Source organism: Ascidiella aspersa, chromosome 5, assembly GCF_963924565.1.
Source record: "Ascidiella aspersa chromosome 5, kaAscAspe10.2, whole genome shotgun sequence".
Taxonomy (NCBI): domain Eukaryota; kingdom Metazoa; phylum Chordata; class Ascidiacea; order Phlebobranchia; family Ascidiidae; genus Ascidiella; species Ascidiella aspersa.
The window spans coordinates 10,087,214-10,089,713 of record NC_139451.1 but is presented as its reverse complement, the minus strand read 5'-3'; the positions used below and the strand labels follow the sequence as shown (position 1 = coordinate 10,089,713).

The window sequence follows — 2,500 nt, the reverse complement described above, 5'->3', positions numbered from 1 at the left end:
GGCACTGAGAACAGTCCCCGACCCACGACGCCCCAGCCGGCACCGGGCGCTCGGCCCCGAAGGGCAGACGCGGCGATCTCTCCTCGCCCGAACGGCGGGCCGACGGACACGCGCGCCTATAGTACCCGACCGAGGCCGGGTTACCTTGCGCGCGGCCTTCTCGCCGCCGTCCAGACGGTCGCGGCCTTCGCCCGGCGCTAGTGCGCTGGTCCCCGATCGGGCGGCGCCGCCGGCGGCCCGTGAGGGTCCGCACGACAACGTCGCCGACAGGGGGCCGGCTGAAAGCGACCGGGCGACCCGACAGGCCCTCCCGTTTGCCTCTCGACGGTTTCACGTACTCTTTAACTCTCTCTTCAAAGTGCTTTTCAACTTTCCCTCACGGTACTTGTTCGCTATCGGTCTCGTGACCGTATTTAGCCTTAGATGGAGTTTACCACCCGCTTTGGGCTGCATTCCCAAACAACCCGACTCTGGGAAGACGCCGTAGCGCGCCCGCCTGTCGCCGCCATGGGCCTGACACCCGCTCTGGGACAAGGCCTCGATCAGAAGGACGCGGGCGACCGGCGAAGCGCGCCGTGACGAATTCCGTACGCCACAATTCCGCGCACTCCAAAAGCGCGCGGATTCGGCGATGGGCACATCCCGCTTCACTCGCCGTTACTGAGGGAATCCTCGTTAGTTTCTTTTCCTCCGCTTAGTAATATGCTTAAATTCAGCGGGTAGCCTCGTCCGACCTCAGGCCGAAAGTAAGGACCGGGACTATTCTTCCCGTTCCGCGCTCGCCGTCGGCGCCGCGCGCCGCCGCGCACCTCGATTCCCGCCCTTGAGCCGCCAGCCGTTGGCCTCTTCGAGGTCGACTCGCCGCCGCCGCGCGGGATTCTGGTCGCGATCGTCGCACATCGTGCCGTGCTGTCTTGAGCGGGACGGGCGCTCGCGCGTCCGACGCCGCAGCAGCCGCGCGGAGAAATCCCCGCGCGGAACGTTTGCAACGCGACCCTGAGGCGGGCGCGGCCCCGGGATTGACCCGAGGCCGCAATTTGCGTTCAGAACGTCGATGCTCAATGTGTCCTGCAATTCACACTAATTCACGCAGCTAGCTGCGTCCTTCATCGACTCACGAGCCGAGTGATCCACCGCCAAGAGCCATCCACGATTGTTTCGCTCGCACAGTGCCTCGCACTAAAGGGTGACAAAATATACCGCGCCGAGCGGTCGGCCAGGCCGACGCTTGAAGCCGGAGCGCGCGGCACCGCGGCACTCGACGCGCAAACATTACCGGGTGACCGAATCGCCGGCCGGCGCGCCGCTCCTCGCGGGTCGGGCGCCGGGTAGCAAAAACTTTTTCTCTCGCTTGTCCGAGTTTCGCGTTCGCCGAAGCGTTTGCGAGACCGTTAATGATCCTTCCGCAGGTTCACCTACGGAAACCTTGTTACGACTTTTACTTCCTCTAAATGATCAAGTTAGATCGTCTTCTCGGACGCCGGCTCGACCGTTGCCGGCCGCGCCAGGTCCAATCGGAGGACCTCACTAAACCATTCAATCGGTAGTAGCGACGGGCGGTGTGTACAAAGGGCAGGGACGTAATCAACGCGAGCTAATGACTCGCGCTTACTGGGAATTCCTCGTTCAAGGGAAATAATTGCAATTCCCTATCCCTAGCACGACCGGGGTTCAGCGGGTTACCCAGACCTGTCGGCCAAGGCGAGCACATGCTGATCCGGTCAGTGTAGCGCGCGTGCGGCCCCGAACATCTAAGGGCATCACAGACCTGTTATTGCTCAATCTCGTGTGGCTAAACGCCACTAGTCCCTCTAAGAAGTTAGACGCCGACCGATTGGGTCGCGTAACTAGTTAGCAAGCCAGAGTCTCGTTCGTTATCGGAATTAACCAGACAAATCGCTCCACCAACTAAGAACGGCCATGCACCACCACCCACAGAATCAAGAAAGAGCTCTCAATCTGTCAATCCTCACTGTGTCCGGGCCGGGTGAGATTTCCCGTGTTGAGTCAAATTAAGCCGCAGGCTCCACTCCTGGTGGTGCCCTTCCGTCAATTCCTTTAAGTTTCAGCTTTGCAACCATACTTCCCCCGGAACCCAAAGACTTTGGTTTCCCGCAAGCTGCCGGAGAGGTCGTAAAACTAACGCCCCCCGATCGCTAGTTGGCATCGTTTATAGTCAGAACTAGGACGGTATCTGATCGTCTTCGAACCTCTGACTTTCGCTCTTGATTAAAGAAAACATTCTTGGCAAATGCTTTCGCAGTCGTTCGTCTTGCGCCGATCCAAGAATTTCACCTCTAACGGCACAGTACGAATGCCCCCGTCTGTCCCTCTTAATCATTACCTCGCGCTCCGAAAACCAACAAAATAGAACCGAGGTCCTATTCCATTATTCCATGCACCATTATTCAGGCGAATCGCCTGCTTTGAACACTCTAATTTTTTCAAAGTAAACGTTCCGGCCGCCGCCGACACTCAGTCAAGGGCACCGGCGGAGAAC

The 2,500-nt window shown here is 59.3% G+C and overlaps 2 non-coding genes and 1 pseudogene across 2 annotated transcripts in view; all 3 read right to left on the bottom strand.

Moving 5' to 3' along the window:
* LOC146143049 (large subunit ribosomal RNA) overlaps window positions 1–743 on the bottom strand; it is a 3,679-nt pseudogene extending 2,936 nt beyond the window's left edge.
* A 248-nt stretch (window positions 744–991) lies between these two features.
* Window positions 992–1,145, bottom strand: LOC146143048 (5.8S ribosomal RNA). Its single transcript, XR_014500966.1, has one exon. It is a non-coding gene; the product is annotated as a 5.8S ribosomal RNA (ribosomal RNA).
* Window positions 1,146–1,392: 247 nt separating this feature from the next.
* Window positions 1,393–2,500, bottom strand: part of LOC146143047 (small subunit ribosomal RNA) — a 1,811-nt gene continuing 703 nt past the window's right edge. Inside the window, exon 1 of the ribosomal RNA XR_014500256.1 lies at window positions 1,393–2,500. This exon is cut by the window's right edge and continues 703 nt beyond it. This is a non-coding gene — a ribosomal RNA (small subunit ribosomal RNA).